Below are 26,435 nucleotides of genomic sequence, written 5' to 3'. Positions count from 1 at the left end.
CTGGTAGAGAGGGGAGAAGACCAAACTTAATTAAATATATGCAAAGTTGATATATAAAAAAAATATATGCAAAGTTGGAGAAGATATTTACCCATCTAGTTAGACTGTTTATTTATAGTACAATAATGCTCAATAATACCTTTGTCTTTCTACTTAGTGTTGAATCAGACTCCCATATTTACAACATTCATTCACCTGCAGAATGGCTAGAACATAATGCATGGCTATGGAATGAAAAGGCTGGGAAAGTAAGAGAAAAGTGTAGGAAAATATATTAATGGTAATTAATTTCCCCTAACTAGTTGTGCTGGATGCATTCTGTAAAAAATCCTCCTCTGATTCTATCTCATCTCATTCATTTTAAAATTTCATCAGACCAATGACTCCCTCAGTAGATTAAAACAACTGCAGGTCTTCAATTACAAACTTCACCATATTGAAAAATATAGAGCACCTGATGATGGCTGATCTGAAGGGGTACAGTTACACTGATTGTCCATCTCTATCATGTTGTATAGTGAGCTCTTTTTACGAGCTTAAAAATTTATACATAATTCAGTTAGAAGACCTTGTAAAAGATCATTTCATTGTATAACTCATGGGCTTTGTTGCTAATAATGAGCATGTGCCTCTGGATTCCACCCTAACATTATCACTTATATCTGAGATTATATTTTTTAAAATGCTGATATGTGAAGTGTGTGATTCATGTGTTTTCACTGAAATCTAAGCAACAAGGTTCCATTCTCTGACCAACTTGAGTCAATGTGTTCTTTTTGTTAAGAGAATCAATGATGTGGTCATAATATATATTTTTATTATTATACAAATTTACAAGCTCACTAAAGGCAAATCAGAATCCTTATACAAAATATAACAGTTCTGATTCATTAAGTCCTTTCAACATTATTGTATTAGGTATTCCAAATACCCAATCTCTTACTCTTATCCCTACATTCTTTCTTATCTTCCCCCAAACTACTTGCTTTGTTACTGCCATCTTTTCTTGCAAAATTCTGTTATTGGTAACTATTCTTTCTTAATTTTTCCCCCCTATATCTTTTTGGTTCAGCCAAGAAGTTAATCTGTCCATCTCTTTCATGTCATATAATTTCATAAACTAGTCATCTATTGTTGGTAATTCCTGTTTGTCCATACTTGGGGTATCAATACTCTAGCTACCAATGTGGACATTATTAATTGTGAAATATTAGCCCCACTTAAAACTTTCCCTGATAATATTTTTGGTTCACTTAATTTCTGAAGTGATCTTTAAATGTACAAATTTTTTGAAAGTTATGTAACAACTATCTTCATTTTTATTTAACCTCCAAAAACATAAGTTAAGTAAGTACAGGCTGAGTCTCTCTTATCTGGATTTCTGAAATACAGCAAGCCCTTTGTTTCTGCTGGGGTTTGGTTCCTGCCCCCCCCCCCCCCCCCCCCCCCCGTGGATACTAAAATCCATGGATGCTCAAGTCCCATTAAATACAATGGATAGTAAAATGGAAAAATCAAGGTTTGCTTATTGGGATTTATGTATTTTTAAAAATATTTTAAAGCCATGGATGCTTGAATTCATGGATAAAATATCCATGGGTATGGAGCACTGATTGTACTCCAGAACCTAAAACTCTCTTCATGGATCATTCACATAGGGGCATCTTTGTTTTCCGATGGTTCAATGTACACCAACTCTGTTTCATGCACAAAATTAACTATGTGTATAAGGGCTGCATGAAACAAATAAATTTTGTGTTTAGATTTGTATCCCAATTCCAACATACTTCATTACATATGTAAATTCATCTACAGGTATTCCAAAATTAAATAATAATAATAATAATAATAATAATAATAATAATAATAATAATAATAATAATAATGAAATCTGAAATCCAAAACACTTCTAGTCCCAAGCATTTCAGATAAGGGATACTCAACCTGTATGTTGCAGTTTCTCAACATCTGTACTCAATTACATTAAAAAATCCACTTGTGAGTGAGAAACTTGACATCATGCACAGTTGTACATTAAATCATCCCAGGTTTATATTCTGAACTTGAAACTTGGGTAAGCAACATTGGCAGGTCCCAGAGCTACAAAAAACTACTCCTTAGAAAACATTGCACCATCACTGAGTTGCAGCAGTATAGCAGCAAATTAGGCCACAATATAGTGCATTTCCAATATAAATCAAGGTACAGAACATATATGCAATTGGCCCTCCATATCTTCAAGGGTTCTGTTACAGACTTCCCCTCGCCGCACGGATACCAAATATTGCGGGACCTCAAGTCCCATTATTCTCTATGGATATGCAATGTGCACATGACAGCATTAGGATGGCCGTGTGCATCAGCACATTGAAGACAACGGGCCGGGGCCATCTGCAGATGTGCCAAACCCCGGATGCTAGGCTGTTGCTATAATGGGCCAAACGTTTAAACCACCTAGGACAGTGATTCCTAAAGTGGGTGGTACACTCCCCTGTGAATGGTGGAAAGATCCAGGGAAAAGGGGGCGGCAGGAGAGTCTTCAATCAAATTATTGCTGTTCAAGAAAGACAAAGGGAACTAGTGACTTTTAGGACTATGGTGAAGATGAGTTAGAGCACATGGAGGTGGGGAGAGACAGTGGCAACAAGGAGCTTTCCCATTTGGGACCTAGCTTAAGCTTTGTGAGCTTTGCCAGGACTTGACTGTCAGGCTGGTGCTGTGCTGCTGCCCCTGCTTTTTTTTGTTGTTGTTGGACAAGCCAAGAGAAGTAGCAGAAGAAATAATAACTGTTTGGGGTGGGAATGACTTGAAGCTGTGTGGGGAAGGCATGTCTCTGGGGAAGGAGTATCGGGGGCTGATTGCCTCTCTCAGATTGAGAGCACTCCTCACTGGGAAGCCTGTTAAGCAACCAAGAAGCCTCTTGCCCATGCTATTCTTTGCCGCAAGACTAGTACAGGTGAGAGGCTTCTTGGTCACTGCTCAGACAGTTGCTGAGCAGTGACTGAGAAGCTTCTAGTCCATGATGTTATGATTTTAATTGTACAGTTTTAACTTATGTTTATATATGTTTGCCGCCTTGGGTCCCATTTTGGGAGAAAGGCGGGATAAAAATAAAATAAAATAAAATAAAATAAAATAAATAAATAAATGCATGCCACCCTTGCAGCAAAGGCTAGTGTGAGCTAGAGGCTTCTCAGTAGCTACTAACTTTGCACCTGGTCACAGTGAGAGCAGCAACCTAGTAGTCAGACAACTGGCCTTCTTTTTACTGTAAGGCCAGCATGTTTTACTATAAGGCAAGCAAAATTTGCTTTCAGAAAACATCCATGGTGCTTGCACCTTGATTTAAAGGTGAACTTAACAAAAAAGGCAAATAACTTTTTAAATCAGGCAGGTTGTTGGCAACTGATTGGCTACCAAGGAGAAGGATATTGATTTTAGGAATGGGTGATGTACCATTTAACAGATTTATTATTATTTTTTACAAAATTGCTTTCAACTTGATTATATTTTAATTTGTAATTTGTTTATATATTAAGAAATTCATAATATGTATACTATAACTTAACACACAGTGCATTTTGGCTTGACAACAGTCAGTGGTATCATTAGGGTTGGGGTCACTTGGTGCAATAACTCATGGTGTCACCCTACTACTGATTTCCTCCCATACCACATTATACAGAATCCTTAGTAATGATTTTTGTACTGTTGCTCTTTAATGTTAATTATAATTATCATATATCACTGAATGTAATGGCATAAACAACTAGCAAAAATAAAATTATATCTTTAAATTATAGTATATGCACAGCCTAAATGTATTTACATGTACACTGTTTAATGTGGTTAAAGTGAAAATTTGGTAAGATGTAGTGCAGGGGTAGGCAACCTGCGGCCCGCGGGCCGGATGCGGCCCGGCAAGGCCTTGGGACCGGCCCCAGCCCGGTCTTGCCGCCGATTGTTGCCAGGGCCTTTGGGGGGCAATTGTCTATAGAAGCCTCAGAAACATGCATTTATACTAACATTTTTTTAAAAATCAGCAAATTTTTTCGCGTGTCCTCCATTTTTTAAAAAAAGTGTCTTCCATTTGAAAATTTTGTCCTACATTTGTCCTGGTTTATTTATATAGTTAATTTTTTAAAAAAATATTTAATTATTTATTTTTTGGCTTCGGCCCCCCAGTTGTCTGAGGGACAGCAACCCGGCCCCCGGCTCAAAAAGATTGCCTACCCCTGATGTAGTGTTTTTAAAGACAACTTTAAAAGAATATTTTGTAAAAATTAAATTTTAATTTTTAAAAAAACAGGGACCTCTTCTTTCTCTACCCAATTCAACCTACTCTCACCATTTCTTCAGCATTTTAAAGGAATGCAGGCAAACACCACAACTCATTTCTGCCAAAAGTCAGATGTTTGGGGAGCAGTGGTGTCACCTCCCCCTTAGGGTGACACCTGGTGCAGCTCGCACACCCCGCACCCCCTTAGTGATATTCCTTGACAATAGTACATCTAGGGGTCTTTGCATACCACAAGCTGAACATGGGCCAATACTGTGCTATGGCTAAAAAAGTCAATGTGATTCTAGAGTGCATCTTGAGGGAAGTTATAATAACATTTTATTCTGCTTTGGTCAGACCTCACCTGCATTACTGTGTCCAAAGGAGGGTAAAGAAAATGGTAAAAGGTCTGCAAACCATGCCCTTGAAGAACAGCTTAGGGAGCTGCATATGTTTAGGGTGGAGAAGAGGGGACATGATAGCCAAGTTTATGTATGTGAAGGGATGTCATAACTGAAGAAGGAGCAATCTTGTTTTCTGCTATTCCAAGAGACTAGGACTAGGAACAATGGATTCAAACTACAGGAAAAGGGATTCCACCTAAACCTTAGGAAGGACCTCCTAATGGTAGGAGCTATTGGACAGTGGAATAAGCTGTCTCAGAGAGTGATGGAGTCTAATTCTTTGGAAGTTTCTATATAGAGGCTGGATGGCCATCTATCAGGGGTGCTTTGATTATGCCTTCCTGCATGGCAGAGGGTTGGGCTGGAGCCATCCACGTGCTGGAAACTATTCCAATAGAGATTTGGAATCAAGAGAGCCAAGCAAATGGAAGACCAAGAGTGGATTCACCCCCTTCCCAAAGCAGGAGATCCACCAGCCACTCCTCTTTGTACCTGCTTTTTCCTCCCTTCAAATCTTGTAGTGATCTGCCCTGAGGCCCAGTTTTGGGGAAAAGATGGGATCAGAATAAAATAAAATAAAATAAAATAAAATAAAATAAAGAACAGCGATTTGTTTTGTGTCACTTGAACAAGCCCATGTATTACCCACTCCTTAATTATATAAATAGAGAACTCCAAGAGAAATAAACCACCTGCATCATTACCTCATATCCTTATCTGCGAACTCATCCAACCCTTCCTGATGAAGCTACCAAAGATGATAGTATTTAAAAGTACTGAATTTGGAAATAGTACAATTATGAAGAGTCAGTGTATACTGGTTTGAGGAAGACATTGGGATTTCAAGGTTTGATTCCATTCCTGGCCATGGAAACCCACTGGGTGATCTTGATTAAGTCACAGTTTCTCAGAGGAAAGTAAAGGCAACTCCTCTCTGAATAAATTCTGCCAAGAAAACACTGTGAAGCACCTTGGAGTTGCCATGAGTTGTCAATGACTTGAAGGCACACAACAACAATAATCATGAAGTGAAAACATAAATAAAGAAACTCATAATCACCTGGGATCCTCTTGCCATTAATTCACTTTAGTCTCTGAACATGTAAGCACATTCTGCTAATGGGCTTTGCGTCCCTTATATAGACATTTCAGTACTTCAGACTGGGTGCCTAATAATACTGCAGGGATTGACTGTTCTTAACTACTCAGTGAAGCAAAGAACCAATTTCCTTGTTTATTGTGTCCCCATATTTTCTTATCTTGAAGCACCACATGGAAGGCTGCTTCACCCACCTGTGAATTAAAAATTCAACTCTGAGAAGAATTTCTAAATTTTCCACATGCTACATGTAGAATCATAAATCATAGTGAGCTTCTGTCACTAATAAACCAATACCATGTCACTAATAAACCCATGTATATAGCATACACACACACACCTCTTGGACTCCTGACCATACAAGCCTAAAGTTTCCCTTTTCTATTTAACCAAAATATTCAGTGCAGCTACATCAATATTTAGAAATTACTGGATTATGCTGTTAAAAAAAGGGGGGAGGGGTACACAAGCTTTTTCTTCTAGTATTTTTGTCATGGAGTTGAGGTACAAAGCTGGCTACCCATGGATCACAGCTCAAGGATGATTATATGTAAGGACCGTACCAGAAATTCTCACATGGAAACATCTGGCATGAACTTGGAAATAAATTTGGCATGAAGGTACAAAAACTGAACCCACCTGAAATAGGAGTTTCAGTTTCTTCGCTTTCATAAATATTAAATGGAGTTGCCTTTTTTAAATAGAGGCTGGATGGCCATCTGTTGGGGATGCTGTGACTGTGTGTTCCTGCATGGCAGGGGGTTGGACTGGATGGCTCTTGTGATCTCTTCCAACTACAGTGGTACCCCGGGATACGAATTGATCGCGTTACGAAATTTCCGGGATACGAAAAAGTTAGATTGGAAAAAACTGTTCCGGGTTACGATATTTTTTTCGGGTTACGAAAAAAATATCGGCACGAAATTCAAATGCGAAGCGCGGCTAGCGGCTTTCCAGCCGCTAGCCGCGCTTCGGAAAAGCCTTTTCAGGTTGCAAAATGTATCGGGTTACGAACGCCGCGGCGGAACAAATTAATTTCGTAACCCGAGGTAGCACTGTATATGATTCTATTATTCTTCTGTTATTCTATTTCAGGTGACTTGTCACTGATACTCTAGTGGTCTTTTCTATCTTGTCCTTTCTTCAGCTTAATGTTAGCTCTGTACCTCTTTCTGGCAGTGAGCTTTTCTCATGGCAAATGCTTTAGGCATATGGTCATTTGGGGATATTCTGGGGCAGAAATAATGGCTGCCACTGGCACCTTTCTTATGGTGGTGGTGATGATGATGGACACTACTTTTCTCCAGGATGCTTTAGAAGTGTACCCAATATAGGAAATTTGAGATGAGGAAATAGTAGTCGTTCACCATCACCATTCGATGACCTTCTTCAGAGATTTCATATACTGTAGATATTAAACTGCAAAGAAAATATGACATCCTGAGGAACCCAGTAATATATGTGCTACATAACTCAATAGTTTCTTCCCAGCCCCACCTTTTGAAAGTGGCCATTTAGAAGGGTGCAGAACCAGTCAAGCACAGTGTACTCAGTTTCCAAAACTGACACTCTATTTAGAACACAGTGGTGGATAGTAAATTGCCAGTGAGCGATCCAATGGAAATAGAGTGATATTGCTCCATCCAGATTTCAGCAGTGATCCATCTGGATGATCCAGACTGATTTGATGTCAAACTCTCAGTCCCTGAAAGCCAGATGGAAAAGTATCTAAATATGTTTCACCCAACTGATGGTATCTAGTTGCCCAGTGGTGTCACCAGGTGGGTGCACGAAGTACAGATCACACCAGGAGAATCTCTGTTGGGCCCTCCTGCTGCTGCAAGGTATATATGCATTGCTACTGTGCCCATCCCTTCTTGTCTGTTGCCCTGGCTCTCTCTGTGAGGTGGAAACCAAGACATCATAGGAGGAGGGACAGCATGAGCCCCTTCCATCCCCTCCCATTGCCACCACACCTAACACCCTGGGTGGGAAGCAGGCAGATGGTTTGGCCAGCAAGTGAGGTCAGGATAGGCTCCCACTGCCTAGCAGCACTTTCCTGGTCTGGGGCAGCAGGGGAAGAAGTGGGAGAGGAGGGGTGAGTACATGTGTCTTGTGGTTTTGCCACTGCCCTGGCTATCTCCCTGAGGAGGGAACCAAGGTGATGGTGGCAGAGGAGCCAGCATGCCCCTCCTGGCTTCCCTTCTGCCCTGGCTCTCCCCCCAAGGAGGGAGTCGTGGTGGCAGCAGCAGAGGGGTGGGCGGGTGAACGCACAAGTGGGGGAGGCAAAGGAATCTGCCACCACCTGGCTGCCTTTTCCATGTCTTGCTCAGGATGAGGGACAGGCGAGCAAGGCCCCCCCCCCCCCCCAGGAGCCTCCCACACTGGGTGACACCACTGTGTTTGCCCATGTTCCTTTTAATGTATCTGCAACCAGCAGTGTCAAGGTCCACAAAGAACCCCCCAAAGAAGACCATCAAGCACCTTTCTCACTTGCTCTCTCCCATTTTTAACCTCATGAATCTTATCACTAATACCTCAAATGACCCTTTTCCATTTTCCAGACTTTTTTAATCTTCAAAATTTTAATGCCATTATCTTTTACCTCTCCTAGGCGTCATTCCCACTTACAAATAAATCACTTTGCGATTTGAATCGATGGATCGATTTGGCAGTGGGAGCAAGGTTCACACTACATTTGCCCTGATCACATTTTCTTGCGGTAAAATAAAATAAAATAATCCACTTGTGGTTCACATTGGCAAATGAATCGGTTCAATTTAAAGAGTTTTCAGCAGGATTTTCGTTTTCCTCTGCCCATCACTGCAATTGCATTTACATATTTCCATAAGAGGGTTGAAGGGAGGGTGAACACAAGTTGTTAATTTCCTCTTCCCCACCTGGCGACCCCTTATCACGTCATAGTAAATCGCTTCCGATCTGTATCTCGTACACACTGACATTGAATCAATTCTTGAAGTTGATTCTAAGCCACATCTGATTTACACTTGCACGGAATCGATTTATCTAAAAAGACGTGTCAAAAATCAGAATCAAAAACATGCGTGTTAAATGGGTCTAGCTCATGCCCCCCCCTCTGAATCACTTCAGCAATGTTTTTTGTACTGTTAGTCATAAATTATAATAGTGGTTTAGTAGTGACATAAACAACTAGCAAAATTAAAATTATACCTTTAAATTACATTATCATATGCATAGCCTGAATGTATTTATCTATGTACATGTAAATACATTTAGGCTGTTTTATGTGGTTAAAGTGAAAATTTGGTAAGATACGACGCTTTGAATTTTTAAAAAAAGAACACTTTTTTTTTTAAAAAATTAATTTTTTAGAAACCTGGGGCCTCTTTTTTCTCTTTCCACTGAACCTCGCTCTACTCACACCATCTCTTCAGCATTTTAAAGGGACTCAGGCAAATGCCACAGCCCATTTCTGTCAAAAGGCAGATGTTTGAGGAGCAGAGGTGTCACTATTCCCTTAGGGTGCCACCTGGTGCAGTCTGTACCCGCCACACTCTTGGTAGTGGTGCCCCTGGCAGAATATTAATAATTTCATCATGTAAGAAACTCTGGAAAGGCCAAGATGTTTATTTAAAAAGCAACTGTTTAAAAAATGAAGTAAATATATTTATTACTAATCTGGTAAGAATATATTTGCAGTAATATGAAAAGTATCATGATTTGTATCTAACCTGAAACTAGCTTTCATTTCTTTGACCTGAAATGGGAATGCTTCTTTGTATGTGCATAGAGAGATCTTGTAGCACCTTTGAGACTAACTGAAATAAAGTTGGCAGCATGAGCTTTTGTAGACTTCAGTCTATTTCCTCAGATGCATATTGTATGTGTGTACACATGCATGCATACATATATGTAAGTCTGTACTTGCACAGAATGAAAGATCTTTTATATCTATAAATACTTGAGCGGTTTTGTTGAAAAAATAAAAATCAGAAAAAATCAGTGTCAATAAGATCTGTTGTGAAACTGAACTAGACAGATTTTATATTTCATTAACTGATTTATATTTCATTAATGAGAACAGTTTTTTCAATAAATGTACTTGATCAAAAGTTAATATGTTTATACCATAATACAGTTTTCAGAACAAAGAAAAAATTATCTGGGCTCTACAAATATGCAGTAAGTCAGGGTGTAATGGTTGGGGTATCACTTTTCGTTTCTGAATAAAAGTGATAGCTGTAACTACATTCACATTTAAGTGAGTAAGGGGCAAAGCAGACCAGCATAAAGAGCCAGCTTCAAGGTGGCATGGGGCGGCCACAACGCTGCCCCCAAGCTGGCGTCACACCGCCCTGCTGACCACACATTGAGCGGTGTCATGGTGTTTCTGTGGCACGGTGTTTACCCCTGCATAAAGCTCTTTCTATCTACAGGGCTCTCTCCCCAACTCTCACTATTCCAAATGCAATCTTTCTCGAAACTATAGCATTCCAGGGAAACCTGCTGAGAAAACCTGCTCTAGACATTTTGGACTTCCATTCCCCAAAGGTTCAGCCAGCATTGCTAATGGTCAAACGAGAGTGAAAGTCTGGGAACAATTATTCTAGAATGTTCAGGTTAACAGATGCCAACATGTGTGCCCACCATGCCTTTGAGCATTTATAGTAAACTGGCCTTCCATATCCATGGAGTTTTATCCATGGATTCAATCATCCATGGCTTGAAAATATTTTTTTAAAAATACAAAAAAAAATCTCCCTCCTACTATAGAGTCCTTTCCTCTTTTCCCCAACTCTGTTGATTTTATCATTATAACGTTTTATATTGTAATTTATTTAATTTTGTTTTATAATTTGGGATGGGAGGTTGGGAGGGGGATAATAGGATTTGATATATTACACATTGTTTTTACATGTTGTAACCCACCTTGATTCCCCGTGAAAAAGCAAGCTATAAATAAATCATATTATTATTATTATTATTATTATTAAATTCTAATAAGCAAACCTTGATGTTGCCATTTTGTATAAGGTATACCATTTCATTACACCATTGTATTTAATAGGACTTGAGCATCCACGGATTTTGGTATCTGGGTTGGGTGGGTCCTGGTATTCTAGTGGATACCAAGGGCCCATTGTACAGGGACTTTGGATAGGGAGGAAGGAGATTTCTATGCTCCTGTCTTCCTGTGAAGGGATGCTTATGCTGCGATACTGGATCTGACCATCAAGGTAAGATGCACATTACCCATCTTCTGGTTAATTATTCTGAATTGGTTCTTCGTGGATTCAGCTGCCTTCGGCACGTTACAGACCGCCCAAAACGGGTGGTCTTATGCCGCTGCCTGTTGCTCCGCGAGGGAGCTGCAGCAGCCAAACCGCGCGGCTCCCTTGTGGAGCAAGAAGAAGCCCCAAAATGGTGCTTCTTCTTGCGCCCCAGGGTGCGACATGCAGACGCTATGCGTCCGGCACGTAAAAATGGTGGCGCCCATGTGCATAGGGTGCCGCCATTTTTACGCCCCTGTCACATGTTAGGGGTGAGGCCGGTGTGGACTCTAGGTCCTCAGCCAACCCCTAGCACGTGACGGGGGTACCACAAGGGCCCGTTTGTAACGAGCCTTTGGTTCACTTGGATAAGGCTAACTTTAGCAGACATTAATGAACACATGTCATACGAGTTGGTTATAAAACGTGGTGGTATGGAGAGTCTATTCTTAATGTTAAACTGAGCATATAGAAAAAAGGAAGAGAAACCAACACTCTCCATGCTTCAACATGTTTAAACATTCATTTGCCTCCCCACCCTCACAGCCGAATCCCAAAATTTGAAATGTCCTGGTCTGGAGAAAACCATCTCAAGGCAACAACAACTGCACAGCTACTGTTTATTTAAATTACAACCTGCCTTTCTCCCCATACACAACTCAAGGAGGTTCACACTAAAGGTTAAAACAAAATATTTATTTATGAAATTTATATGCCACATTTCTCCCAGCACAGGTTTTAAGGCAGCTTACAGTTAAAAACACAGTATAAGGTGGCTTTAAAAAAAACCCTACTAACACAAAAGTTAAAACACAATTAAATCAAAGTTTTAAACTTTGTTTAAAGTTTAAATTTAAAACAAAATTAAAAGTTTTTTTAAAAGTACAAGTTAAAAACAGTTTTAAAACACATTTAAAACACAATAAAACAGAAAAACAACTAGAAAAAACAGCCCCAATAAAAGCTCCATCCACCACAGCATACAGCCCAAAAGGTTTATATTTAATTTAAAAAACAATTAAATAAACTATTCTATTAAAAATGGGACTGCTTTAAATCTGTGTGAAAACATGAAAAACATAGCAACAAGGATAAAAGTACAGCACTGACACTAAAAGACCCTTCTGCAACAGAGTTAAGTAGCCTTGTCTAAATAAAAAGACCTTTGCCTGCTAGCAGACAGAAAGCAATGAGGAAGCCTATTGTGACATTGGCTTATCCAGACCAAGCTAGACTCCTGTAGAGAGGATTCCACAGATTGCGGATATTCATCCAGAAGGCCCTTACATTTCCTCACCAAGCATGTTTGTGATGATGGTGGGATCAAGAGTAAGCCCTCCCCAAGGATCTTCAAACTTAGAAAGGTTCATATGGAAAGAAACTGTTGCCTGGATGCAAGCCTATTTCATCTTTTTTTGTCCCTGCCTTGTTTTAAGAAGGGGGGAAATAGAAAAGTTACAAATAGAAGATGATGTCATTTAGCCCCTGGTAAAATCCTGGGGAAAAGGCAGAAAATTGTATGTTCAAAGCATCATCTGAATTTGGACATACTGGCTTGCCGTGGCCCCAATCCACCTTGAAGCCAGCCAAAAAAGGAGCAGAAAAAGCAAAAAAGGTGGCAAAAGGCAGTTTTTCCCACCCACCATGGCTGGAAGACAGCTTTCGTGTGACGTGTAAATGCCGCTCTGCTGGAGCACCCGGAAGCCAATCTATGTGTGGGCAGCCAGGTGGATTGAAGCTGGCTTCCAGGCGTCTGGGGGGGGGGGGGTGTCATCTGTACACCACGCCCCCAACCGGGCATTTTATGCCAATAATAATAATAATAATAATACTTTTTATTTATACCCCGCTCCTTAGTTACGAATTGCCTACCTAACTTAAATAAGCTCAGATCTGCAGAACCAGATAAACTGCATCCCAAAGTACTGAAGGAACTTGCTGAAGTACTCTCTGAACCCCTTGCCTTCATTTCTGAGAAACTGTGGAGAACAGGTGAGGTACTACTTGACTGGAAAAGCGCAATCATTGTCCCTCTTTTCAAAAAAAGGCAAAAACGAAGATCCAGGGAACTACCAACCACTCAGCCTAACTGTAATAAAAGGGAAAATATTACAACGGATTATATAGAAATTTGTCTGAAGTATCTTGATGACAATGGAGTGATCATTTGAAGCCAGCACAAATCTTGTCAAACTAAATGTGGAATAGATGGGAATACTGTAAGATGGATCCATAATTGTGCTCAAAGAGTTGTCATCAGTGGCTGGGCTTCAAACTGGAAGGAGGTCATAAATGGAGTCCCTAGGGTTCTGTCCTTGGGCCATTAATCTTCAACATTACTGTCAATGACTTATTTGATGGGGTGGAAGAAATCCTTATCAAGTTTGCAAATGACACAAAACTAGGAGGCATGGCTAACAGATTGGAAGACAGGAGCACAATTCAAAAGTATTTAGACAAACTAGAAAATTGGGGAGAAATTATGAGATTCAGTATACACAAATGCAAAATTCTACATTTAGGCCACAAAAACCAAATGCACAGATACAGGATGGGGGATACATGGCTCAGCAGTGCTACATGAGAAAAGGTCCTTGGAATTATTATTGGATCCTAAGTTGAAAATGAGTCAGCAGTGTGATGCTGTAGGAAAAAAAGGGAATGCTATTTTAACCAGCATTAATAGAAGCATAGTTTCCAAGTCGAGGAAAGTAATAGTCACCCTATATTCTGCACTGGCCAGGTCTTAACTGGAGTATAGTGCTCCATTCTGGATTCCTCATTTTAAGAAGGATATAGACAAGCTGGAGTGGGTTTAGAGAAGGGGTATGGAGGGATGTGGTAAGAGTTATTGGAGAACAAAACCTACGAGGAAAGGTTGAAGAAGTATGTTCAGCATGGTGAAGAGAAGACTGAGGAGTGATATGATTACACTGTTTAAATACCTCAAGCACTGTCAGAGGGCAAGAGCAGGACCAGGTCTAATGGTCTGAGGTTATAAGAGTACATTTCGATTAGAACTATCTTCTTGACAGTAAGAGCAATTTAGCAATGGAATCATTTGCCTAGTGAGGTGGTGTGTGTGTGTGTGTGTCTTCTTCTCTGGATGTCTTCAAAAAGAGCCTGGCCCATGAGGCACCTTCCAACTATGACTCTGTGACTTGCCCAAAGTCACCCAGTGGATTTCTGTGGCTGAATAGTGATTCGAACCCTATTCTCCAGAGTTGTAGTCCAATGTTCATTCCACTACACCATTTAAAACAGTAATTTAAAAGCAAAGAATAAAAGTTCATTTAAAGGCCATGTTTAGTTAGACTCTTGATCACTTTGTCATCATGTTCCCACTTCACGTAGCTGTTTAGGCCCTCAATGTTTAATCCCAGCCATATTGGCAATTCTCTCCCTTCACAGAACTTTCAATGCAAGCTTTCTTAGTGTGTTCCCAATGTAAACTTTAAAACTGTTAACTTAGGCTCTGTGCAGACTGGCCATTAAGGCTGGCCTGGGGGCAGAGTTGGGGTCCACATGATGCACACCCCAACTCTGCCCCCAGGGCGCCATGATGCCATGTGCTGCTTCTCATGGCATGTGGCATCATGGCGCTCCTTTGGTGCTGCATCCACATGATGAAGCACCAAAAGAGGACCTTCAAGCTGCGGTGGCACAGCTATTGTACCCTTTCCAGGGTGCAAAAAGGAGCTGCTTTTTGCAGCTCCTTTTTGCACCCTGTAAAGGCCGGATTGGGGCCACGGTGTGTGGTTGCCACAGCCCCGATCTGGCACATCTGAAGGCGGCTGCAGGCCGCCCCTTAAAAGCTGTCTGCACAGCCCCTTAGTTTTTGTTTATGGAAGGCATGCAAGAAATATTGTTTGTGTCAATTACCAAAAATAATGAGAGACTACATTTGGCAAATGGTTTGGAATGAAATCTCACCATGTCCCATTTTGACAGAAAATGTATTTTTATATCTGTGCATGATGACAGTTGATTTCATGATGTTCATGGTTTGTTTAAAATTAAGGTAGAAAAGAGTAAGTTCTGGCAGTATGGGGCATGAGATACCTACCTTAGTTTCAGCACTGGCTCAGCACTGGCAAATCCTGGTTGATGCTTTATCTTTTAAAATTAACTCAATAGCGGAATCTATACATATCTATTTAGAATTAAATTCTATTCAGTTCAATGAGGCTGATTCTATTGTAGGAGAGTAAAACATTACAGCCTTATTGTATCCAATATAGACATACCATGTATACTCGACTATAAATCGATCACATGTATAAATTGAGGGCTGGTTTGGGGGCCAAAGTTATGGATTTTGATATGACCCATGGATAAGTTGAGGATAAAATTTAGGGCCATGTAACAAAGGATGTAAAAGTTGAAGGAAAGGAAAACAATGCCAAAAAAGTTCCAAAATTCCAGGAAGCATAATTGTTTGTGCTCATATTAAAAGCTGGATTGATGAGAGAATAGAGGGAAGTCACTGTTTCCAGGACAGATTACTCTCTTGTTTTTCACCAGGGGATGGTTCCTACACACACACACACACACACACACACCAGTATATATGAGTTAAAGTACAATACTTACATTGACCCATGGATAAGTCAAGTCAGTTTTTTGGGATCAGTTTTTTTCAGTCACTTTTTTGACTAAAAATGCTAGACCTATACTGTACATGAGTATATAGAGTACATGATTCTCAAATATATTATTATGAGAACCAGGGGCATCACTATTGGGGTCTGGGGAGTATGGACCATACCAATTGACACTTTAAGGTGGGGTGACACCATTGTTGCCCAAACATCTGCCTTTGGGAAGAAACAGGCTGTGGCTTTTGCCTGCTTCTCTAAAAAAATGCTGAAAGATGGCATGAGTGAGATGAGGCTCAGTGAGGAGAAAAGAGAAGGATGTTTGTTTTTTTTAAAAAAATGAAAATAAAAATTTAAATTCTTTTAAAAGTGTCTTTAAAAACACCACATCTTATCAAAAATTCACTTTAACCACATGACACTATATACATTTAAGCAGTATGTATGTAATAAAATTTGTATCTAATAAAATTGAAATTAGCATCTTTTGTTTCCGGAGAAGCTGGACTGCTTATGAACATTCAGTGCCACCACACCAGCTCAGCCAACTGGTTTCATCACCATAAGCATAATATGAGATAAATCTGCCTGGAATCCCGATTGTGTAAACAGAAGAAGGAATGCAACGTTTATGAAACTCGCAACACAATCTCTTCCCACACTCAGATGTAAGTCCTTTCAGTGGGAGTTTCTTTCAAATTAAACCTAAGACAACTTCTGAAGTAGCAGGTTTAAAATATGTGACAATGAATTTGTAACTAATGCCACTTGCATCCACAAATGTTCAGAATTTGTTTTTATAAAGCATATAGGCAATTACTGTATAATTAATTTCCTGACAATTAACATACAACCAATTCTAAAGGGAAATGCACCCATTTATAACACAGAGAAATGCTACTAGACAATTCAGGTCACTGGGTAACCACCCCATGTGCACACACAATCCTCTTACTCGTTTATAATACAAGGGGAGTGTTTTACAAGATGTTTTCAATTAAACCTTTAAAAATTTATAAAAGTGACTGTTTACTTAATTGTTGTCTATGCTTATTTCTATAATAGAAGAGTTTACTGTTTAAAATATTCAGTAGCAGACAAGGTTAGGAATAAAAAAAATCAAATTTTAACGAAGTCAAAACAATTCAGCAGCAAAGCTGCAGTGAATATGATTTGCTGGTAAACTCAGGTTAAATAGAATTCCCCTATCTTTAAAGGACAAAAATCTACTAAATTAGTGTCCTTGTTTAAAAGAAATGTCTCCAGATTCTTTACTTCATTTTTAAAAGTTTCCATCCAGAGAGTTTTGCAAAATACTATTCTGTATGCATGTGCTGTGCCAGCACCATGGTTAATGGGATCATGACAAGCAATCCCACTCTGCATTTCAATGATCCTTCCCCAACACCATATTTTTGCATTCAGCTTTTTATAGTAATTTCCAAGTTATTGTATTTGCAGAGAGAAATTTCTTTTTAAGTATTAGGAGTTCATTAGTTTAGACTTTTGGGGATGCTACCAACATTAGTTCTGTTTGCTCCTGAGAATACCATAACTGCAAATCACTGTCACTATTGGAAAATGCACCAATTAAAACAGCAGTGAAAATTTTATTAAAACTGAATCAAAACAAATCATTCAAATTTGAGTGAAAGGCATTTCATTGGAGGTTTATTTATACAGATTAGGTAAGAACACCTTGAAATTATGATAAACGACAAAGGTATTTCAAGACTCATGATTGACTGGAATAGATAGCACACATCCTCGTCACCTTTAATATGATTTACCCCTTCCCAAACCAGTTTTTTGCTAGGTGCCAAGCTTCTGTTCGCATGTCCCAGTGCCATTATGTTATTTTCAAAATGGATGGCAATCAAAAGTGGAAAGACCCAACACTTGTCTTCTTTTAGAAACACATAAAGAAGGGAGAGAGAACATAGATAGCCTTTAAAAAGGTAGTGCAACCAAGTGAGCGGTAATGACTTTAGGGATCATGCTGCAGGCTCACTCCTCTGCATATCCTCTCCTGTCCCCATCTCCCTCAGACATGATTCCTTCTTGTCACCTACAGTTTATGATAGTCATAGCTTGCAATGATGTCTGAATTAGATAAGCTATAGTTAATGCTGATCACAATTTTCCCCCAAGTCATGACTTGGTATATCAATTCAACTGCAAAGTCAGGATTATCCATGCTGTTGTATTTCTGATTTCTATGAATGGTTGTGAAAGTTTGATAATGAAGAAACCTCATAAGAAGAGAAATCTACTCACTGAAATGTGGTGCTGGAAGAGAGTTCTATGGATCCCATGGACATGGACAGCCAAAAGGACCAATAAAGGGGTCCTAGAGCAAGTCAACCCTGAATTCTCCCTAGAAGACAAAATGATTAAATGAGACTACAGTGGTCCCTCCATATTCACTGGCATTACAGGTGAAGGACCCCTGTGAAAGTGGGAAAACCACAAATAAAAAAGCACTATTCTTTTTACCTAACAGAATACCTCTCTAGGAACCTCCAAGTCTTCTAGTGCAACTCTATGGTCAACATCTGCCAGAAGTTCATCATAGAATCATGCTGGAGAACCGACAAATGCCTAGAGAAGTGTTTTCTTTAAGAACTTCTAGATTCTTCAGCACAACTCTATGGTCAACTTCCAGCAGAGTTGCTCTGAAGAACCTAGAGATTCCTAGAGAGAACATATTAATCAAAACTGCAAATAAATCTGCAAAATTCAAAACTGCAAATGTGGAGGGCTAACTGTATTGCACCTTGGACATATCATGAGAAGACATGACACATTCAAAAAGATAATAATGTGGGCACGTCAGTAAGAAGTAATGAGGACAACCACATTACAGGGGGTCAGACTCAATCAAGGAAGCCATGGCCCTGAATTTGTGACACCTGAGCATGGCACTTGATGACCAGGGTTGGGAGTGGGGAGTCTCTCATTCATAGCATTGCCATAAACTGAAGTTTACTTGATGGAAATTAAGAACAACAACATGGTTGGAATTTGAATGTGAAATGATAAACACAATATGACTGAATCCAAACTACGGTGGATATAAAAGGGCTGGCAGAAGTGGTCTTTCCCAGCCCATGTTCCCCATCACAGCCCCTCTAGCTCCTGCACTACATGCTTCACAGAAAGTCCCAGCATGCTGGTGAAAGGAGAATCCCTCAAAACTGAGCAGAGAAAACTTCTGTCGGTAAAACTCTTCCACTGATGAGGGACAGATCCTGGATCTAATCCAGTTTGCCTGTTTCAAACACAGGCTGGTATCCTGTTGTTAGTCCCAACTGGAGAAGATCCATTCAATCAATTGGTGAATTACAAGTCAACATATAGGTAAATCCCATTGATTCCATGGGTCTAGTCTTGTCAGGACTAGGGATAGAAGGAAATTCACCAATTTGGAAGTTCCCAGCCCCTTAGGAAACCTATACAGGAAGAAATGAGATTAAGGGGGATGACAGGTTATATGTTGTCAATGCTATAATGGTGTTTTATGTATTTATATAAATAGTGGTTTTCTCTCATTTTTCTTTTTCTGTTTTCCCTTATCTGCTTCTTGTTTTCTCTTCATTTTGTTTTTGTTACGTCTATTGTGAATGTTTGTGTTACATTTTAAGGTTATGCAAATTAATAAATTATTTTAAACCAAAGTTCCTGAAACTTTGTGGAAGTTTTTGTTTGTTCATTTGTTTGTTACAATACATGATAAATTGCATAGTTTTGATCTGCACAGGAGTTTGAGAAACACAGGTCTAAGAATGGGATTTAGGACATTATGACAAAACTATGGTTGGTTATTATAAACCAAAGAAGAGAAGGGAAAGGGAGCCTATTGTACTGGTCTGGAGAGGTCAGCATAATATCTGGATTGGGTTTCTATGGCGGGTTACAGACCGCCATTAGGGACGTCCTGAGGACAACCCAGTTTGAAAAAGGGGCATCTCTTCCAGACGCCCCTAACCCTATCACGGACAGAGTCCGTGACAAATGGCGGTGGCCATTCCACACGGCCGCTGCCATATTGATGTAGCAGTTGCTGTGCGTCCACACGTCGCGCCCCGGATGTGACGCCACGAGTGCACGATGTTGCTTCCTGGTTAAATGCCTAATTATTATGGCTCACAGTAACCCTTTAATGCAATTTCCACGTTCCTTCCTTGGAGCGTCCGGGAGCCACACGGTTTGCCCGCTGCAGCTCCTGGATGCTGAAAGCAGAGGCGGAGCCATACCACCGCAATCCGGCGGTCTGTAATGCGCCTATGTTCTTCATGGAATAAACTGTTGCTTGTAAATACATATAATGACCTGAGTAGAGTTGTTAAAATGCTTTTGATGTTGCGCAGCACGTGAGGCAACACTCCAACGTTTAGCACCAGATTTTCCCCTTTCATGGCTGTAAACAGCAGCTTGTGAGCTGGAGAAACATTTCTCCCTTTCTCAATGAGCAAAGAGACTCTGGTGGGGTACAGACCGCCAGAAAGAGGTGGCCAGTGGCCGCCTCTCTTTTCTGTGTAACCGTGCTGCAGCATCCAAATTGCGCAATGCAGCTACGTAGAAACAAAAGGATCGCTAAAAAGCAGCTCCTTTTAGTGCCGCTGCAAACTGCCTACAGCAGTGCGAGAACATCACTGCCGCGCACACCCATCTGGAAGGTGCGCGGCAGTGACGTCACAGCTGTGTGTGCCATGTATACGGTGCCGCACAGCTGTGATGTCCTGGTGACGTCCTAGGGTTGTGGGGCGTCTGGAAACGGCACCCCTAGGCAACCCTAGCACGTCACCAGGACGTGCTAAAGGGTCCGTATGTACAGGGCTCAGTAAATTTCTCTCAGATGAGGCTTTTATTCTTAGAAGAAGTTTCACTGTGTACAACAATATATACATCCATACCATCCACCATCCACACTAGTCACAACCCTCTCTGAGGTACAATGCTCTTCACTACTCTAGAAAAAGCTCCGTGAGGCTACTAGGCCTTGCCTCTCCCTCTGCCTGAGTGGCTTCTCAGACTGGCGACACTCTACAGGACTTTACAGAACTTGTTGACTATCTTTTTGATGTTGCTTCCTGGTTAAATGCCTAATTATTATGGCTCACAGTAACCCTTTAATGCCTGGTTACTATTAAACCCCACATTGTACATTTTCCTTGTGACTCTATACCCCAACAAGAGTTGTGGTAAGGTGAGAACTCTTGTTTCATTTCCCTCACATTTCCAAGTTTGCAGAGAGTAATCCAAGTAGAATATGGAATAACAAAGTTAAATGGAGAAAGGAAAGCAATATCTGTTCAAGCTGTTCTATGCCTCTATACGAAATTCACTTGCTCTAAACAACTCAACTTCACAAATGAAGTACAGTAATAAATATTTAAAATTATGCAAGTTTTCAGTCTGTAAACTTGTATCATTACTACTCTCTATGAAAGCTGAATATTTAAGATTTGGGGATTCAGACAAAAATCTGTATGATTCCAGCAATAACCAGCCAAATGCTCAGAAGCATCTGAGAAAATCTTTTGATTAAGCCATGATGATGCCAGGCTAACAATCTCTTCTTTATATCCCAGACTGCATGGCCAGAGCGCAAGACAGAGGGAGAATTCTGAGACCCGGTGTCCAAAAAATGGTCATTTTTCCAAGCTCTATGTTCTTCATGGAGAACTTCTAGTGGACTTCTAGTGTTCCTAACATGGAAGCTGCATCATGGCTACAGTCACTTATAGATATGTCTTCAGCTGACATGAGTCACATTAAGAGCTGAATCCAATTGTTACTCCCAAATTGATACCCACTGAATCAATATAGACTTCACATAACTGATGACTTAAGTTCCCATTTATTTAATATGTGTACTCTAGTTGGCACTAACAATTGGATTTAGCTGTAGGTTAGGAACATTTTAGGCTCTGTGAAATCAATGAGACTTGCATTAGTCAAGATTAAAGAGGGAAATAAATAGCTGAGTTCTTAAAAGGATTTAGTCATAAATGAACTTTGCACTGGGGTGAATAATGAGAGACCCAACAGTTTGTAGAAGACACCAAATAAGTGAAGGTGAAGACAACTCAATAATTAGTCTGGATCCAACCCAATGAACTTATCTACTACTTTTTATAAAAATCCATCTAAAGTTAATTAATGTCATCTTCACATTCTTTGGTAATGAATCCCATAAACTAATCCTGGAGTAAAGGAATAAATATATCATTTTTCTGTCTTGAACCTACTATGACATAAGTTTATCATGAACCTTTGAATTCAAGTTTTATGTGACAAGAAGAAAAAGTTTAGAGAAAGCCTTTTGGCATTCTTAATATTTCTCTCTAGCTTCACTTATTTGTTGTTCTCCACAACAGTGGTTCCTTCACTGTTCACCCTAATGGAAATTCATTTATTACTACCAGTACATTTTTTAAAGAATTCTTCTATTTATTTCTCTCTTTTGTGAAAAGTATACATTACACATTATTATTCTCCTCTGCTTCCTGGTTTTCAAAGAGTTGCCTGAATATAATTAGCCCAGCTGTTGCTTTCAATTATATATTTTCATAGGAGTTTTTGGTAACTAAGTTAAATCATATAAACCACACAATTCCTATTATACTACTCTTTTCTCTGCCGCTCTCATTTCTCTGGTTACCTAAATATCACCAGCTGAGCTAGTGTCAGACAGGCATAAATATGTCCCTGGTACTATATGAACTTTTTGGCTTGGAATTTCAAACCATAATGATTCTATATATGATTACACACGCACACACACACACCCCTATGTTTCTTTTGAGATTTATAATTTATTTAACTAATTTGTCTTCCTACAAATATAAACTAATGCCATTTCTATCACTGACTCCATCTTGTTATGCTGGCTGGGAATAATGTAAGTTGTTGTACAGCATATCAGGGGGCATCAGGTTCATGGAAAGCTGCTCTACTTTATCATTTCTGAAGATCAGGCTCAACCCCTCCCATTGTGTTTCCAATAGCTCAGTACATCTGTCTTCTTCTTTAGAATTAGGCATTCTAATCCATCTTTATATTGAAATGTCTGTTATACGTGTTTCCCCCATATGATACTTGTCTTTTCCAATGTATTTATTGCAATTTCTACTTTATCTTATTTATTAAGATATCATTTCTACAGGATAAATAGTCTAGAACTGTATGTTCTTTTGCTTCCTGTCTGCTTTGCCTTGGAAATCAGATGAGCTCTACAATAACAGATGTTCTGCAACAGGAAAGTTCTTTCAGAAACCTTGGACACAATCCACTGCACTAGACAGGATCTCTATGAGTCTCAGTGGAATCCTTTCACTTCTGCTCCTCTCCCCTGCTGAACTATGCCAGGCACATGTTGTGCTGAGCATCTGCAACCTGGCAAGCCATTACCTGTCATAGATCTGTGGGCAACTCATATAAAGTGATCCAGCTCGTGTTCATTGCACAGGTTGGAAGTTCTTTCCTTACTCTATGGTCAACCTTAAATTATACATATGTACACCATACATTTTACTCTACTACATGGACCTGACCTAATTGGCTATCACACCTATGAGTCTTTACACTCCATTTACCAGCTAGCTCAGAAACTCTTCAGTTACTGCCATAGATGTTTTTTGTAAGCAATTCAAGAGTGATTGTGATTGCATTTAAATGACTAATCCAAAGTAACTGGGGCTAAATTCATGGCTAGTTCAAATGGAATTGTCACCTTAAGGTGGTGCCTGCCAAAGTACAAGTGGCAGTAGGTGGCTTCCACATTAGTGGGGACATAGGTCAGCTTTGGCTTTTAGTCCAAACTTTAATGGAGCTATTCAACTATATCCTAGGTGAAGTGAACCTAATTAATATTTTCAATGTGAAAATAGAGATTTATTGTTAACTGCCATCAAGCAGACTTCAACCTATAGCAACCCTATGAAAGAAAGACCTCCAGAAGTCCAGATCCCGTTATCATCAACAGCCCTGCTCAGATCTTGCAGACTCCGAGCTAGGGCCTCCTTGACTGAGTCTACCCTTCTTGGATGATGCAGCAGATAGCATGTTTATCAAATGTGTAGATGACAAAAAAATTAGGATGGATATCTAACACCCATAGGACTGGATCAGAATTCAAAATGACCTTAATAGATTAGAAACCTGAGCCAAAACTAAGAAAATGAATTTCAACAGGGAGAAATGTAAGGTACTGCACTTAGGGAGAAAAAATGAAATGCATAGATACAGGTTGGGGGACACCTGGCTTAACAAGACTACATGTGAAAGTGATCTACGAGTCCTAATAGGCTATAGGCTGAACATGGAATATTGTGTCCAGTTCTGGGCATCACCAATCAAAAAGGGTGTTGAGAAGCTGGAGCATGTCCACAAGAGGGCAATCAAACTTGTGAAGGGTATGGAAACTATGTGCTATGAGGAGAAACTTAAAGAGCTGGGTATGTTTATGAGGAGAGGTTAAGAAGTGATATGATAGCCTGTTTAAAAATTTGAAGGGGGTGTTCTATTGAGGGTGGAGCAAGCTTGTTTTCTACTGCTCCAGAGAATAGGACTCAACTGTCAGGAGTATGCTGATTATGTATTACTAGCGTGGCAGGGAATTGGACTGGATGGCCCTTGTGGTCTCTTCCAACTCTACGATTCTGTGATCTGTAATATGGTCTTCCCCTTTTCCTACAGGGGAAATTGAGATATTCTAAAACAAACAAGCTAACGGTCAAATGAACAGACAGTACCTTCTCTTTAGTCATAGGGCTCAATTCTTATAAGGGTCCCTATATGCCTCTTCAGGCTGATGCCTAAATGTTGGGATTTTATACTCTGAAGCCATGGTTTAATCAGCATGATTCATTTATTTCTTTATCTGAAGCAGGTTTCTATGCTGCCTTTAGGAGGGGACCTTTCCTCAGTGGTTTTCACAGAAAACTGGGACATCAAAAGAAATTAATAATAAATTGGTTAAATACTGCAAAGCATAAAACAAGATCTGAACAACATTCCAACCCAGCACAGCAAATCCACTAAAACAATTTAAAATGGAGGCAGTATCAATGTAAATAATTAAAAATCCAGCCCAGTAACTCTAATTGAAGAACAGAATGATTTGATATGTGCCTTGATTGACAATGCCTGTTTCAAGCACTGCCAAGCATGCTGCTTATTACTCTCCTCATTCACCAAGTGAATTTTTAACTTTCCCTTTCAACTCTCCCAGTTCAATTAATGGGATTTAAATGTGTTTGTGAGAGTATATTGTTGTTGTGTGCCTTCAAGTTGTTTCCAACTTATGGCTAAGTTTAACCTATCAAAGGATTTTCTTGGCAAGCTTTTTTTAAGAGGATGTTTCCTTTCTTTGGCCCATTCCGGACGGGCATACAGTACGTCCTCAGGATGTACTAGGGTTAGGAAGGGGTATCACTTCCTGACGCCCCTAACCCTAGTACATACTGGGTCCGTACAAAATGGCGGCACCCGTCCACACGGGCACTGCTATCTTGACGTCACGGACGCATACGTCCGGACATCACGTGGCGCTAATGACGTCGCGAGTGCTCCATTGGCGCCTTGCGGCGTCATTAGCGTGCCGTGAAAAGAAGCGCCATTTTGGGGCTTCTTTTTGCTCCGCGAGGGAGCTGCGCGGTTTGGCCACTGCGGCTCCCTCACGGAGCAACCGGCAGCGCTGGCAGACCGCCGATTTTAGGCAGTCTGTGATGCGCCTTTCTTTCTGAAGCTGAGAGAGTATGATTTGCCCAAGGTCACCCAGTGGGTTTCCATGGCTAAGTGGGGATTTGAACCCTGGTCTCCAGAGACACAGTTCGACACTCAAACCATTACACCATGCTGGCACACTAGATGTCTATACTAGAACAAAAATTGTGACATGGTAATAAGGAACAAGCTGGGTGTCAGGTGCCCTTTGAGGTCCCCTGCCACAAATATGAAATAAGGTTAAATATGATTAGAGATATTAGGATTGCAGGTCCCATATTATTATGGTTTCTGCAATGAGCCAGAGAGAGAGAGAGAGAGAGAGAGAGATCTGGGAATGTGGTGGAGAGTACATGCATTGAAGAAGGATATCATTGGACCTATGTTTTCATGAATGCTTCTATGTTACACTGCTGTTATACTTGTTATGGTTTATTTGTTATTAATGGATCAACGTTAGAATATAGAGTTTGATTAAAGGAATGGTCTGTATTAAGCTAATATATTTAGTTAACCTAGGATGGGGCAAGGTCCTGAGAAAGGGTGATTATTTGTGAGACAGCAGGTGCAATGCTATCACAGTGAGAAGAGGGAACTATTTATGGTTCTAGGCATCTGGAGTCTGGCCTGTCTTGAGAAGATGAGAACAGAGAAAGATGTCTATGTGAAAGAATGCAATGTTTGGGGAGTTATAGTACAAACAAAGTGATTGTGGAACTGTGATGAGAAAGTTGTTTGAGTGGGAAATTCTGGTGTAACTGATAATGGTTGTGGAGATGTGACTGTGGGGTGGAATCTGACAATTGAACTGTATAATACGGTATGTCACTCAGTGTGCCTCAGAGCTGACAATATTTCAAAGTCATAAGTTGCCTGTTATTCTATGGCTTCTTTACTTCAATAAACCGTTCTGAGAAATACTCCAGAGGTTGGTTATTGTTAAAAGAAGATCTTGCTTTACAGTGAATGAGACACTGGGTGATGGCGAAGAAAGAGTAATAGCATCAAGTTAATCAAGCCTCTCCTTTTAATGTGTGAAAAAGATGAGCCATGTTTTTTTTAAAAAATACT

General features: G+C 40.0%; 1 long non-coding RNA gene across 1 annotated transcript in view; it reads right to left on the bottom strand.

Annotated features, from left to right (window-relative positions):
- Positions 1-26,435, bottom strand: part of LOC121917358 — a 38,644-nt gene that overhangs the window by 22 nt on the left and 12,187 nt on the right. Inside the window, exon 2 of the long non-coding RNA XR_006101011.1 lies at positions 17,910-18,009. This is a non-coding gene — a long non-coding RNA (uncharacterized LOC121917358). The remainder of the gene's footprint in view (positions 1-17,909; positions 18,010-26,435) is intronic.

The sequence above is a fragment of the Sceloporus undulatus genome, unplaced genomic scaffold (assembly GCF_019175285.1).
Source record: "Sceloporus undulatus isolate JIND9_A2432 ecotype Alabama unplaced genomic scaffold, SceUnd_v1.1 scaffold_16, whole genome shotgun sequence".
Classification (NCBI taxonomy): domain Eukaryota; kingdom Metazoa; phylum Chordata; class Lepidosauria; order Squamata; family Phrynosomatidae; genus Sceloporus; species Sceloporus undulatus.
This window is presented reverse-complemented; position numbering and strand designations above follow the sequence as displayed.